At 42.1% G+C, this 15,956-nt stretch overlaps 1 protein-coding gene across 1 annotated transcript in view; it reads right to left on the bottom strand.

Moving 5' to 3' along the window:
* The window catches only part of OSTN (osteocrin), a 92,027-nt gene that overhangs the window by 73,790 nt on the left and 2,281 nt on the right, over positions 1-15,956 (bottom strand). The gene's annotated exons all lie outside the window — the stretch shown is intronic.

A 15,956-nucleotide genomic window follows, 5' to 3' on the forward strand; every position in this document is an offset into this window, starting at 1 on the left:
AAAGCAAAAGGAGAGGAATTTGTGAAGTTGGTAGCCCATATGGCTGTGGGGAGTTAATCTGTGTCTAAGCAGCAGGTCGCATGAGCCAGGCTGTCTGTTGGGGTTGTTAGTAACCTAGGGGCAGATCATGGAGCAGCAGGGAAGAGGATAAACTCAGCCTACAAATACAGTCAGGAATGTGGCAGGAAATTATTTTTGAAAACATACTCTGAAGCGTAATAGCAACGATCAGACGGTCAGGCCATGTGTATGAAATCTATCTGGACTCAGGGCACACAACAGGAGTGCAGACAAGGGTGTGATAAAGCAGATTGGGTGTGTACTCCTGTGTCCATACATGCATGTAAAAAACGTAAACTCTGCTCAAAGATAAAGTGCAGACACACCAGAGTGTATCTAGACAAATATTGCTTCCCCTACCTTTCTAAGAAAACAAGAATAAGTTATTTGCTTATGCTTCATGCAAACCATCTGCCACACAGCTTTATAGAATTATTAATTATGTCAACATCAAAGAACAAAAGACAGAATTAGCAGAAACTGAATTGTTCAGGCAAGGAAATAATTTTTTTTTAAAGGAAAAAGTCATGAGGCAAGCCTCAAATCATAAGAACAGCACAGGACAAAGCCTTTGCACTCCAAGTGACTGTGACACTAGGCAGGGAGCAACATGACAGAAAACCAAGAACCAGGTGGCACTGAGGGATGCAGCCTGAGGCAACATGGAAGAGGTCTGCAGGTTAGACCAAAAGAAGTAGGAAATCTAATTAAATTTTTAATCTTATTTTTAAAATGTCACTCAATAAGAATTTTGATGCTCTAAGCTTTTTCAGCATTCAAGACAACAACAGGACAGCAAACAATTGTCTAGGCTGGAACACTTTATTTCCAACCATCTTTTTTTAACTCATCATTAGCATAACCCCAGATAACATTAACCCTCCAGCTATTGCCAGTATGTACCATTTCTTTAGGATAAGATATGGTTCATATTGGACAATTTAAGCAACATGACACTGGACAGCTGGGTAATCTGCCCTCATTTTGAGGAGAAGGGGTAAAAAATAATCAAATAATCTTCATGAAAATGCATATTTAACAGCACCAATGAACCATGTAGCTCTACAACTTGTTTTCTGCTGTGGCTAGTGGAGGCTGTCCAGGAAAGAATGCAAGAGCAGGGCACTGCTTCAGCCATATACTCTTCTACTTGTGAGGAATTTCCAGCTCAGGAACTTCTAGAACATTATCTTTGTATTTACTACTAGTGATCAGTGCACTACTAGGACTTTATTTTAGCCTCAGCAAAGAGCAGCCCTCTATACTGACCATAACAAATTGCAAGACAGTTCAACTCAGAGGGAGAGACTCAAAACTTCCCGTCACAAGTGAGAGCTATTCTTCCCCAAACTTAAGCACCAGAACAAATCAAACATGACAGATGTCATTTGCATTACATATTAGTGCACAACAGGAAAGCCAGAGCCCACCAGCAATGTGTGCTTTATAAAAATCCCCAGCACAGACTGCATAGTTAAGAGAAGAGACAGCAAGCAATATGGAATTATTTTTATGCAATGACTGATATTCTTTGAGGCCACTTGGAAACAAATTTTTTCTGAAAGTGGCAAAATGTTGAAAAGTGAGTGAAAAAGAAAATTGCTTTTTTAAATAGGAAAGGCTGCAGTTTGCCTCGGGTGAGCACTAGAATGCTATTCAGGTCCACGTACAAAGGCAGCAGGAAAGTTTTGACAAAAAAACATTCCCCAAAACTGTAGAATGACAGCAAAAATGATAAGGAGTTTCTCCTGGGAATACAGATGAGCTTTGGAGAGGCATTAGGCATAAACTAAATCTTAAAGCGAAGAACAGGTCAACTTAAGTGTGAAAAAAATCTTAAAAGAGCTTCTCCCATGAAAGACCTTTAGTGAGAAATTGACAATATTTTACATCCAGCAAATAGGAGGAAAGGAGAGACAATGGCTGGGCAGAAGCACTGCATGCTGCTCTTCGGATCACCTCTGTATCTGCCTACCAAGTTCCAGAGGTGCTTGTCCCAGCACAGAAAGACCCTGCCATGGATTTAACTTGATCTCATCCACCACTCCTCTCAAGAGGTGAAGTCTTGCTTCGTGTGAAAGAATCATATCACAGATTCTAGAGAAATATAAGAGAATAAATCAATCTTCAGTGGATGAATGGAGTAGATCTGAGTATTCCTCAAACCTCAGTAACTGCAGGGCAATCCCATGTCCTTCACTGGCACAGCTCTGCACACACTGCCAGCCCTGTCCCAAACATCAGCAGCACTAGGGGTGCAGGTGTCATGAGCAGAGTATCTCTGGAGTTAATTTAGTCCATTTTCACGAGCTGAAGGTGAACACAAATCATTTTCCTCTTCCTTAACCATCAGACTCCACTTTGGTCACGCAGATAATCATCCAAAAAGACTCAGTGTTAAGCATCATCTGAATGCTTATCATATTCAAAGCAAATAAACTGCTGCTGAGTATTCTTTGCCTCAAAAGGGTTTTTCCATTAGTCCTCAAGTTCAGTTTTTCTGTCTTTCTTCAGGTTCAGATATTGTACATAAATCTGTTCCTACAGACAACTCTCTAGCTGTTACATTTAATTTCCAAAATCTTTCTGCAGTGTGACCTCAAAGATTTCAGCTGTCACAGATCACAAATACTGAGGGATTGGTCTTGAAATCAAAGTGAGATTTCTTCTAATACCTTAGTTCATATATGAAAAAATTCCTTCCCTCCTGCATTTGCTTCTTTCCCTTAACCATCAGGCCCTGCAACAGGTCAGAATATTTCTCTGCACTGAGAACCACTTGTTTCAGGTGAGCAAGGAAGAGAAAAGGAGGTTCATATCTTCAGAGGGCTGGTAGCAGCTACCTGCTGGTCCTGGCACTCAGGCAGTGTGGGGGCAGAGTTTGACCTTGTATATAAGTTATTTCATCAAGTATCTCAGCTGACCAGCTGGTACTGACCAAGAAAGACAACACTGAGATCTCAAATACTTCCATACTGAGTGCACAGCTCCTATCTCTGATGGGCTGAGGGTACTTTGCACTGCTCAGTTCTTTAAAAAGCAAATGGAAAACTGTCAAGTTAATGGGGAGGTTTCGTGTGTGCTAATTATAGTACACAAACCCTCATTGTCTCTGTCCAAGGCTGGGTCACACTTGTTACAAAGCTTTTGTAACTCTACTAATGCCTTTAATATAAGCTCCTATTAATTGTATAGTCAATTCCTAAGCCCAGTGCTACTGGACTGCAGTAGCCAGGCAGCTGACTACAATTACAATGTGCTTATAGTGTGCTTAACCCGCATTTATAAAGCACGTTAATTCTCATGATTCTCTTTTAATTTGGTGCAGGGTTGACAGCCTTTTGATTTTATTCCACAGATCAGATCTAGCATAAGCAGCAGGCAGGTAAATGTGCCATGCTGTCCATGTGGAGGGAGGTGACACAGCACTTCATCCTCCCTTAGGTAACTGGACCCACACTGTCCCTTCAGCTCTCTGCAAGTTGGTTGTTTTTTTTCTTGCACACCTCAGCTCATTAGAAACCTTTACCTCTAAAATAGCCACCCTTTTAGAAGGTACAAGTATGAGTCCAGGGCAAAAAGGAGTTCCTGTGAATGTCACCACTAGCAAGGGGTCCACAGCCTTCAAAAGAAGAGTTTCCCTATCCATGAAGGTCCCAATTCCAGGCCACTGTGCAATATTTAAGCAATTTTAGGAATGAAACGAATTTTTTCCCCAACCATTTCAGATCAGGTCTGAACTCTACAGATGAATGCAGATCAAGGGAAACACTGCTTTGTCCATTTGCTTTTTTGTCTATAAAGAAAATCTCAGAGAAGCCCTGATAAAAACCAGAATGCTGTATAAATTGGGATGGAAGCCAATTCCTCCTTCACTCTGCTGGCTGTCAGCCCCATGAATGTCCCTTTTTGAATGACTAAGGGGCATTGAGGCATTCAGATCTTCCTGGTGCTCCTGCCATGAGCTGCACGAGGATCAGGGAGCTCAGTGCCACAGAAGACAGGATAAGGGTGGGCCACTCACAGCTGAGATGTGTTCAGACTTCAGGATGACAATCGTGGCTTGGTTATATCCAGCACTGACTCCATTCCCCTGACACTCCAATTACCAGGTGGTTCCTTACCTGCAAAAGTTCTCCTGGGTAACAAACCGTCTTTGCAGCAGGGTCCAGTTTTAACTTTCCTCCTCCCTCATCTTCTCTCGGTTGTTCAGCAAATAATAAATAGCAAATAGACACTAGAACAATTAGTGATTTGAATACCATGAAAGAAGAAGAAAATGGGGTGTTTCCTCTGAAGAAGATTTAAGAAAGGTATCAAATAGAGAAAAAGCTGCTGTTAGAGGCAAGTGAATTTATTTTATGCTCAAGAAGTGCAGGACATGAAGCAATAAACTTAAGTTACCACAGATTCAAAATCAATGAAAATCTCTGCAGTAAGAACTGTAAGAGTGGCATGCTGGAATTGGTTGGTAAGAGATATTCCATTCTTCTCTGGTTTTAGGAGCTGGCTAGATAAATACCCATCAGGCACAGCTTAGCTAAAGGGCAGCTCATTATAGAGCATACCAAGAGATATAAGGACTTAGCAGGATTTCTTACAGACATCTTTTAAAAAATTCTTTTAACCTTTATATTGCCTTTGTTTGTGTTTCTCTCTTATTAGCTTTTTCTTTGGCAAAAATAGTTTTAAATGGGAATATACACCTATATTTTAGAAATTAATACCAATATCCAATCTTTCTCATTTGTGTTTCCTCTCTTGAAAGAGAGGAATAAAATCCCTCTATTTATTCACGTAACTACACTGATAAATATTTTCAAATCTTAATATTCTTTGGAATAAAGTGAACTTATGAACACAATGCTAATTTTAAAAAAAACTTCACTTTTTTAAACAATAGGCTCTCATGAGAAAAAAACCCACTGTTTTAGAAGACAGTTTTCAGCAAAAAGGATCTTTGACTTATGTTTTCCAAAGAAAAAATAAACTTCCTAATTTGAAGAAGTGACTGCATTGTTCCTTGCATGATTCTATCAACATTTCCTGCATTAAACTCTCATTAATATATTCTTTTTATTTCTTTCCTTAGGTATTTAAAAAAAAAAAAAAGGCCAATAAAACCTATAAATTGAAAGTGTTAATATTGCATATCAGATCACTGCCTATGCACACAAGCACTTGTTTAAACACATGCTCCAATAATATCTCAACCTTACATTTTCAGAGGCTGCTTAATCTCTGTTTAACGAAATCCTAACAGGGAAGCCCTGCGTCCCCAAATGCTGCTCTGCCTTCATCCCAACAGGCAGGCTCCGGGCTCCTCTGTCGATGTGATTATTGCTGTCCAGCTCCTTGCCTTTCTCTCAAGGCCATTCTCTTTCCACAGGATGACTCATTAGCCCTGTCCCCGGCAGGGAGCTGACATCCAATTAACCAGCCGACAGTCCTCCATGGCTCCCACTACTCCTCCAAGGCTCTGTTTACAAACACAGGCTGCTGTGCCCATAAAGGAGGGGAAGCTGAAAGTCCCCCTGCCAGGCCAGTTTGCTCAAAATGCTCAGAGCCCTTTAAACAATACCTTTGTAGGGTAAAGATCGGGCATATTGCGTGCAGCAGGATGCAGGTCACCCTAATGGCCACAGCTGCATTGGGCAGGAAAGGGAGCAGCAGCTGGTACTGAAACAGGAGCATCAGGACTCCGATCCCCAGCTGCAGCTGGGAAGCCAAAAGAAATCAGCCAATGGGGAAATATCACTGAATTCTATATGGGAAAGCACCTAAAGAGTCCATTTTAGGGTGATGTAAAGGTCTCTCTGGTGAAGAAGTAAGTTTTGAGTAGAAAACCACAGGTGTTGCAACTCCTGCACCAGGGAAAAAGTCATTTTACCAACACATAGCAAAGAAGCTCCAAGTCCCACACACACTCGAGCAGGAACACGATGTTCCTTGCAGAGAACAGAGATTTTCAATTTGCAGGGACTCACTGCAGAATGCCTCTGCCTTTGATCTGTATGTGTTGGTCTCATTCATTGGCACTGGGAGTTCTGCTTAGATTTTTTTTCCCCTCTTTGGCCAACTCCAGAGAAAAAAAGGTGCCCAGAAAACTATGATCATTGCTACCTAATTTCCATTTGGCACTAGCTAATCCAAATAACTGCTCCTACTAAGTTACAGGTCCTCCTTGACAGAACTTCAAACTTAAGTCAGAAGAGCTTCTCTTAACTTTGTAGCTAGGACATCTCCCTTGCAGTAAGTCTGAAATTAGACTTCCAATTCACATGTTTCTGAGTATTTACTGTGTTTTTGCCCCCAGCTCCCTTTTTGAGTTAGGTACAAAACAACAAACTGATCCAGTCACTTTCAAATCTGAGCCAAATTCAGCTGAATTTTTCATAACCACAGTCTCATCTTTTTAAATAAACTGCACTTGCAACAAACCAAGGCAGTGTCTGATTTTTGCAGGGAGGAATGACAACATTACCTCGAGAAGGTCTCCACTGAAATACACTGCATCTCTGGGTAAGAAACACAGCAGAGATGATCCCAGAGAGCTAGGGAAACACCAAGTCCTGATTCTTCTTTCCTCCAAAAATGTTTTGCACCATGCAGACATACTTATAAAGTGTTATGCTGGGATTAAGTGCCCATTCTCTCAGATTTCTCCCTCTCACACTATTAGAGTGACACAAATAAGAATTTATTCAAAGTTAAAAGCTGAACATTTAGTTTCTGCACTTTTTCTTTAATGTAACTATTCCTATTTGGTTACACAGCAGGCAAAGATTTCAGCCAGAGAAGGTCCTCACAAACACAAAGCAAGGCTTTGGCCAGAAATACACTGTAAGACCAGATTTAATAGCCTGAGAATTTACCCCTTCACCTCCTCTAGTTGCCTGTTGAATAGAGATGAACATGTCAATAGCCTGTACCTGTAGTACAACTGACATCAGTGCTTCCAACTTGCAGCAGTGCAGCTCAACCATTTGAGCAATGAACTCAAACCATCTTCAGCAGCAATATGAGATCTCACAGGGACTGCTTACATTCTGGTCCTCAACTCACCTGCAGCATCCTCACACAGCAGATAAGAAATAGATGAGGGACAGGCACTTAGCCTCAAAAATAATTTCAGCTCTAACCAGCTAATCACAGCTGAAAGGACAGCCTCTGCTAAGAAAAGCTATTGCTCTATCTGGGTGAATTACATTCCAAATTATTGTGTACAGATCAATTTTACTCATTAATTAACTGCCCTAAATCATCACATTATAGAAGCAACAATGATAATTGCCATGAACATCGTGGTGTAACACCAGAGCCACAAACCAGGCAGTACAGCAGCACACAACAGAATGTGAGCCATGTGCCTCTGTCCCAGGCCCTGGGCTGTGCTCCAGCTGCAGCCTGGTCAGAGGAAAATTACAAGTTCTTTCCAAATTTTGATCACACTGCTCAGGACCTGGCCCAGGCAAGTTTTTTTTATTAAAAAACCACAGAAATGGTAATTTCATGATCTCTCAAGCTTATCATGTCTGGATTTTTGCTTGTTTTTTTCCTTCCTCTCATATCTAATTGAAATATAACTTCTCCCAGCTTTTGAGTGCTTTCACTGTGCATGTCTGAGGTGGTCTCTGTCTTCTCTATATACCCCCATAGCAGCAGAAGACTGTCATCAGACTCATTTAGCCCTCTTCTCCAAGCTAAGCAAGCCCAGCTCCCTCATCTCACATTCTCCAGCTTCCTGACCAGCTTACTGGCCCTCTTGTTTGATTTTCCAGTTTGACAACAACTTTCTTGCATTGTGAAGACCAAAACCAGATGAATTCATATGCAGTTTCACCAGTGCCTAGTAGAGGTCAGCAACCATCTTCCTCAGCCTGCTGATTGTGGTCTTGCTAACGCACCCCAGCACACAGATAACCCTCTCTGCCCACTTTTGCTTTTGTCCAGGCAGTCATAAAATAATCAAATTATTGGCTGTGTCAAATCACTAATCCCTGGAGTTCTTTTTGATGCCTGTTATTAAAACTGTTTTCTTTCTACACTCAGCATTTGTAGTTAAGTGAAGTCTAAGAACCTTAAAATTGTTTTAAAAGTTTGGGCAGAAATAAGCTCACTCTTTCTGCAGACCATGTACACCCACAAGAAACCAGTCTCTAACTACACTGCTCTGAATCCTGTGGCATAGACCAATTCACTTGTGAAAGACCAACAGATGGACGGAGAGAGACACCCTCCTCCCCCCTCTGGCTGGTATCAATTCCCATTAAAGACTCTCCTGTGTCCAGACTATGCATGCTGACCACTCAATGCAGGCAAAATTGCAATCCACCTTGATTAACTTCCTAACAAGTTCTTTGCACCTCCCTTCTTGTTCCTCTACCAGTCACACTCCTCCTCTCTAAAGTTGTCCTCTAATTAATACCATATTAAGCACTGAAAATCGGCAGGGTCCTCTCAGAGCCTCTTGTCCCTTTCTGTGAGGACCCTCCGGGTCCCCAGTGCTAAGCCCACTGGTAAAAAGCTGACATCTGTGCAGCAGCTCCCAGGCTGCACTTTCAGGTACAGCATGTGTTGCACCTTGAACTACCGTCTCATTTCAGACCCCACCATTGAGACCAATTAAGTAGAGAGCACGCAAGGAGCTGACCGAGTGTCACATGCTGGCTATAACCACAAGGACTTAGAGGCCCCAAATCTGTTATTACCAAGCTGTTCCTGATAGCAGCATGCTGCCTCCTAACAAAAAGAATAGATTAAGATCAATCAAGTCTCCCTCTGGCTTGTCAGTGGGACTTTGGACTACACCTTCCACCCAAAACTTCCCTCCTCTCCTCCTTCTGAACACCTAGGCAGCTCCAGGCTAACAAGGTGGCTGCTGAGTCAAGCGTGAGCTGAACCATATGTTCATAATTAGTTAACTTCTTGCTTTATTGCTAGAAGCACTATCAATAAATCAGTGACAGCCCGTAATGGCCTTAGGAGATGCAACAAGCCACCCCTGGCCAGCAAGGGGCCCTCCCCTCCACACGGGCAACTGGCCATATTTCATTCCAGCTGTGGCATTGTGCACTGAATTAACTTTATCCTCAATTTAGAAAGCCAGCATGAAATCAAGAGACCTGAAGGAAAGAATAAAGAGAAAGAAAGGGAGAGAGAGAAGAGGAAGGGGAGGGAGGAGAGGGAGAAATCCTAGCAGGTCATTTCAAAATAAGTTAAGTGAGTGACCATCTACAGGGATGGTGCTGCTTAACCCATTGCTGCAAGGCTGGTAAAGCAGCACATTCATTAATAAGAGCCTTTCTGCCTCTTATTGCCCGGCACTGTGATCGAAGGTTTGTTAGCACAAGCTGAAGGGGAAACCCGGTAATATAATAGGTTTTCAACCAGTCAAACACTCTTAAGTTGCAGCTTAAATAGCAGGTAAAGCAGAGCAATAGGTGACAGTGGTGCCAGGATGAGCCTGGCTGCATACACTGCAAGCTCTCAAGGTGAGTGCACTCACATAGAGCTGTGTTCATCTTGAGCAAAGTGCTGTGACAAGTCAGATGTTCCCAGATCTGGGAAAACACATGGCAACTGTCACACTGATAAGTGTTAAGCCAGATTCCCTATAGGCAGTGGAGGTTGCTGGAGGTGTCTAGACAGCAATTCACAACACCTGAATCCAGAGCCTATCTCTCCTATGGTCCTCATACCTCCATGTACTGCAAAGTTACACACATCACCCACAACTAAATGCTGAAATGCCTGTAGTTAACTGAAACACAGCATGTCCTCGCAGTGCTCCCACTGGCAACTTTTACCTGGTTGAAAATGCACCTGAAAAGGTCATTCTCATAAGGCAGAGTAAGTGCTATCATCCTCCTGGAGCCGATGGAACTTTGAAAATGGAGCATAAAATAATTCCTTTCCCCCATGTTGCTCAGTTTCCCCCATCCTCAAAACTTAAATCCAGTTGTAAGACCCCGAGTGAAGGCTTCCAATTTACTCAGCTGAACCTTCCTGCTGCGCCCGGGTGGGAGCAGAGGGAGGGATGCTAGCAAGCCCTCTAGTGTCCACCAGCGACATCCTTCTATAAAACATCCCAGGGCCCAGGAGTGCATGAAAACCAAAACAGTTTCAGCAATAAGCTAACCCTCCAAATTCATGGTACCAAATCACATCTTTGAAAGAATAATGTCTATAATTAGTGCTACTCTTGAAAATAGAACTGACAGCAAATACAGACGGCTATTCCTCAATAAGAACACCTATCATAGTATCTTCCTCATCACACATTTAGGGTAAACAAAGCCATAAAAGCAAGTTATTGAAAGGCACTTTGCAGGCTGGCAGCCAACCCAGAACGGAGCACTCTAGGGTCTTTCAGTTTCCTAGTGAAGTATTTTGTTCCAGTGGGCCACACTCTCTCATGCCCAAGGTACCAAGGGTGCTTTCCCACACTCTTCCTCATAGATTTGTATCTCCTGGGCACTGGAGATTACAGAGAGGTCTAATCCCTGTCCCTGAACATAAAACACTCTTAAAATTTGTGGAATTGCAAAACAACATCCAACAGCTAATAGTTGATAATCCCAGGTTAAATTAGTTCAGTTCAAATGAAGCTGCAATTTCTCAAACAACAGTACACCTTTCTAGCTCTAAGGGGGAGGTCAGCAAACATTGACCAGAGCCAACAAGGTCCCCACGTGCATGTCAGGATTCTGCTGAGCTTCAATGCTGGCCATGGATGACAGACCAGTCATTGCAGCTTCTGTGGGTGGCAAGAAATCTCATTTCTGCCTGACTGGAAAGAGAGAAAGGAGAGATGATACAGAATCCACATGAGCTTCTGGGCAGCTCAATAGCTGCCATTTAAGCCTCTGCTTCTTCCAGTCACTTCAGGAGGCTCGGACCCAAGAACCTGGAGCCAGGAAAACATCTCCCCTCCAAAGCCTGCTCTGTTGCACTGTACTAACCTCGTCTTTCTTCCCTTGCTGTACTATTACAGTTTGCAATGGAATTGTAAAATTACAGTAAGGCATGGATGAATCCTGCTCTCTCATCCAGGAGCAGTTAAAAACCAAATACTTCTCTTGTTCCTTATTCACTCTGAGGCCTTTTTACATTGCTTTGGCACAGTATGAGGCTGCCAAATGGATACAAACCACCCCCCAAACCCTTTCTCCTCCAAGACAGCATAAAATATAACCAGACCCAAAAAAATCCTGTCTGCAATTATTATCCACTGCACATCACTACTACAAGGGAAGTAATGCTGCCATCAAAGTGTGTAAACTTTCAGTTAAAATTAAATTTTAGCAAAAATTCAGGGAAGAAAACAGCTCTGATGTGTTTTGAATGGAATTCTTTTAAAAGGCTTTGGGATTTGGAAGACATTTACTCTTTTAATCCATTATATCAAAATAATTGACAAAATCACAATGAAACATTTTGTTCCTCCCCAAAAACAAAAACCAAAGAGGGGAAAGAAAAAATCTCTCACAGAGAATTAAAAAGCATTCAGGTTTCATTCCAACGAGCTGGGCGTCAGGACCTCGGCATTCTTCAAGAAAAGAGATTATTGTCTCCAGCCAGCTCTGGTGTAAGCCTGTAAAATCCTCTGCCAATCTTTTAGATGAATTACCAGCCAACTAATTCCTTTTCATCACCAGTTCATCGAACACTACCTGCATGGACTAGGAGCTGGAAATTTTGTGTATACAGACAGAGCTGTTTTACTAGGGTATCTCCCCAGTGACTTATGGCTTTAACTCAGCCTTTGAAAAGTATGCACAAAAACCCTGACATCTTTCTCAGCTCATGACAACAACATCCTCCACCTTCTGACCCCCAACACATTTACACACGTCCTAGAATCTTTCTTTCATTATTGATTAGGGAAGGCAATGCCATACAGCTCTGCAGTGAAGAGATGCCCTCACACATATTTACTCAGATCAGAGATCTCTGCCAAACATCCCAACTGCCAGCCAAGAATGGAAAGTGCCCAGCTCTACACCCAAAGCAAGATGGAGAGAAGCCAGACTGCCAACTCCTGAGCCACAGCCAAGAGGAAAAGCACTGTTAAATAGGTGCAGCCCAGTGCATTGGTACTGGCAGCACCGTTCACACAGGAGGAGCTCACAGGCCAGGTTAGAAGCAGGCAGATGCACACATCAGTGGATGATTAGACACGAGGCCCCATTCAGCTCTGCATCTGGTCCCATGAAAATTCATCCTAATTTGGACTAAACCCACGAGCTAAGCTTTTCTGGCAGGTCTCCCTGCAAAATAGTTTGACTTCAATAGAAAACACCATGGAGAAAAACATGGCTTTTCAGCACACGGGTCTTTCTCTGGCAGGCACAATTTCCCCCAAACCACGATGGTCAACACTCTGAGCACACTCAAGAAAAACTGTTTCTGCCATCTGTTATTTAACCCTGGGACTACCTCAGTGCATTTGTTTGCACTGCTGAATCACTTTCTCCAATGTAAAGGTTACTTAGCTGCAGCATGGCAGCTCACTGCAGTGGGAACCTCTGGAATGAGGGACATCAACAGCAGCAGCGTGCTGCTGATGCCAGCCAAGAACAGGCTTTGCTTCCATAACTACATCACGGTTTATATTAAAACTCCCATCCAATTAACTCCCAAACATCACGAAAAATTATCAGTTCACAATTAATTTGCTCTTATGGAGCCAATTGGTCTCAGCCAAGAACAAAGGGACTCATTTGGCCAGGGGGTACATGAGGACCTTTTTTGTTACAGAAATGTGAAATCTAAGCAGACACACCAGTCCTGACTGATAGGTGAGGAACTGAAACAAAGATGCAGAGACTGACTTAGGTGTATAGCGTAAATGGGTGATCTGAAGTTTCAGGCATTTAAGTGCTACTATGAAACTGTACATCAGACCCAGGAGTAGAACATATTTCTCTTCTATACACCAATCAGATTGGCAACACTAACAAATTTCTCACTGGCAGTTTTCAGGAGAACCCATTAGCTCATCAAAAACCAGCCCTGAGATCAGGACCTTAGAGTGCTTTTATGATACAATTCCAGCCAAAGGAAAAGGCAAAAAACAGGCAATAAATAGAGCCCGAGATGAGTTCTGAGAGAACATGTCCATAGGATACTAAACCAGTGCAATTAATGCCCTCCGCTGACAAAAGGTCAATATACCCAGTAGAATTAATGAAAACATTCAAAAGAGAACCCCAGAACTATAAAAACTCGTTATTTTTTATCCTCTCACTCTCAGTTACATTCTGCAAGCAGTAAATTCTGTAAACATATTCTGTGTTCATAAAACTTGCACTTTTTCCATTTGTCTTTCCATTTCGGAGAAACCTCATTCCTGTACTTGGGTGTGTAATTAAGTGCAATCTAGAGGACCGCTTCTCAGATGGCTGGCAAAACAGAAAAACAATTAACAAATCCAAACACTCACAGCATAGATTGTTGTTTATAAGACATCGAATGGCACACAGGGCAAAACAGAAAAAGCTAAAGCCACAAATGTCCATGAACAGAGTCAGATTGGAAATTTGAGGGAAATTTTGAAGAGTAAAAAGCAGTACCAGCATCACAAGAGCAAGTCTCTTATATTCCTGGATCTTCATGAGCAGTTATCTGTGCTTACCTAACAGGTCTCTCTTCAAAGCAGGGATCTGCTGTTCCTTTTGAAACAACAGCTACATCCACAGGAGAGACCCAAGATTTGCTGTTAGCAGGGGTGATAACAGATGGGGGAGCACTTGTGGACACAACACATGGCACAGATGTTATTCAAACACGGTCCTTAAACATTTCACTTGTAAGGATATTCTATACATAAAGGGTGCCATTATCTATTTAGAAAACCTTCAATTTTTTCAAATAAATTCCATCCTCTAGTCACTGATTCACCACTCTTGCTGTGAGAAACTGCAGGTAAACCCAGAAAGGTGTTTTACGGTTTTACCATCTTGTAGTTGTCTTTTTTCTTTATTCTAAACTCTCATGAATCTCCACAGTACCAAAAAGTATCAACACGGGAGAGCTGAAGCCCAACAGTACTGAAGACTCAGTTTGATTTAACTGGATTTTACAGGAAATAAAGCCCACAGGTGTATTCACTGCTACCTGACTGTGATTTCAAGACTAGTAACTGGTATGACTGATGAGAAAGGTAAAGACTGCCCTAAAATATACCAGAAAGATATAAAAGAGAAAGATTTCCCCATGCTTTTTTCTAAACAATGATCTGTTACACAGCAACCTGAGTAACTTTGGACATCCATTTGAGAAACAGGTTAATATCAGCTGGAATATTTTCTGAGATGGGTTCCTAAGGTCAGGAAAGATTGTAAAAGAACCTGCCTTCTTTGACCTAAAGGAAAAGACAATGTGTGACAGTGCTTTGCAAAGACATCAAGGCTAAACACTGGAGAGGGAGATGAAGTGTCTAAACTAGAGCAGGAGTTTGGCACAAGGACAAAAGGGATTATACCTGCTATGAATGTATTTAGCCTGGAAACTAGAAAGTGTCCAGCCATCAGAGCTCAGAGTACGGTGTAGCCTCACAGTGGGAATAACATAAGGAAAATAACCTAATTAGTTTTAAGAGGGAGATTGAAAAGTTTAAGAATGTCTCAACAGCAGGGGACTGGATTTGGGAAGTGCCTTTTAGTCCTGCGTTCAAGGAGGAAGACTGATCAGAAAAACAGCCAGAACCCGTATCTGCATAAATTCCCTTTCAAAAGCATTTTTTGCAAATCAGTCTCATCAGGTTTGATTTCTCCCACCTTTGATTTACAAAAATGATCAGAGATTCATGCAAGTGCCTGTGTGTACCTGTCAATAGGTTAATATCCTGAGTGTGAGCCTCTGTTTTGTCACTGATTCACTTCAGCACTCTTAACACAGATAAGAAGCACTGTAGCAGTAATATGGCAGGACAAATAAAGAGGAACTGGCGTGGGTTTGGATACCTCTGCAGGTGTCAGCATGCAAAGTAACTCATACTGTAACTGTTGTAAGCCTGGTATAAGACTTGTATTAAACTACCTGTAAATATTATTTTCTTCTGTGTACCATCCCTCCTGAGAGCCCATTCACTATGATGAAAATGTAACTTTAATGCCATCTTTACATAAAAAAGGCATAAACCAGAAATAACAGTTTGGGGGTTTTTTTTAATATTAACCTGAAGGATTAGCTTCACCACTGTTCTTTAAACAAAAAACATCATAGAAATTACAGAAGAAAATATAGGTACAAAGAACATACAGTAATTAACGCACTGCAATACACTTATGTGTCCCCAGAACTTCAGAAAAGAGCTGCTATGACATTCAAAGTGAAATCTCCAATGAAGCAATATTGTAGACTTGATAAACATTTTGCCTCAGAATTTTATTCCTAATTAAAGAGGTCCATCATTAACTACAATGAGCAGTAAGAGCTCCGGATGAAGAGGAAAATTAGCAGACGATTGTTACTTAGTTTTGTTTTGCACACATACATCAGTGTGTGATTGCTACTGTGACTTCAATCTCTTCCATCATCATATGTGACCATCCACGCACCATTTTGCAAAATCAGGTGTTTCTCTCCTACAACAATAGCATTTTTCTTTCTTTGGCAGTCACCCAAAGGGTATCTCCCCAGACTACCAAGGCTCTGATTTGGTTGTCTTTTACCCATGTACAACGTTTCACTCCCCAGCATATCAGCCTTGGTGATCTGACTTGAATTCCTTGAGCTCAGAAAGCCGAGCATTGTCAGCCCCCAGCCAACACCACGCCAGGTGTGCAGACCCAACAACGCCTTCCAGGTGAGTTTGAGATGTCCCTAGAGAGGGACAATCCACACCCTTCCTGGGCAGCTCTTCCAGTGCCCACCACCCTCAATAGAAA

The sequence above is a fragment of the Sturnus vulgaris genome, chromosome 10 (genome assembly GCF_052056855.1).
Source record: "Sturnus vulgaris isolate bStuVul1 chromosome 10, bStuVul1.hap1, whole genome shotgun sequence".
In the NCBI taxonomy this organism is placed as follows: Eukaryota; Metazoa; Chordata; class Aves; order Passeriformes; family Sturnidae; genus Sturnus; species Sturnus vulgaris.